A 327-nucleotide genomic window follows, 5' to 3' on the forward strand; every position below is an offset into this window, starting at 1 on the left:
ATGGGTGAATTTAACTCAGATGACCATTATATCTACTACTGCGGGCAGGAATCCCTCAGAAGAAACGGAGTAGCCATCATGGTCAATAAAAGAGTTCGAAATGCAGTACTTGGATGCAATGTCAAAAAAGACAGAATGATCTCTGTTTGTTTCCAAGGCAAACCATTCAATATCACAGTAATTCAAGTCTATGCCCCAATCAGTAACGCTGAAAAGCTGAAGTTGAGCAGTTCTTTGAAGACCTACAAGACCTTTTAGAAGTAACACCCAAAAAAGATGTCCTTTTCATTACAGGGGACTGGAATGCAAAAGTAGGAAGTCAAGAAA

This window comes from Bison bison, unplaced genomic scaffold (assembly GCF_000754665.1).
Source record: "Bison bison bison isolate TAMUID 2011002044 unplaced genomic scaffold, Bison_UMD1.0 scf7180017864063, whole genome shotgun sequence".
NCBI classification, from domain to species: Eukaryota; Metazoa; Chordata; class Mammalia; order Artiodactyla; family Bovidae; genus Bison; species Bison bison.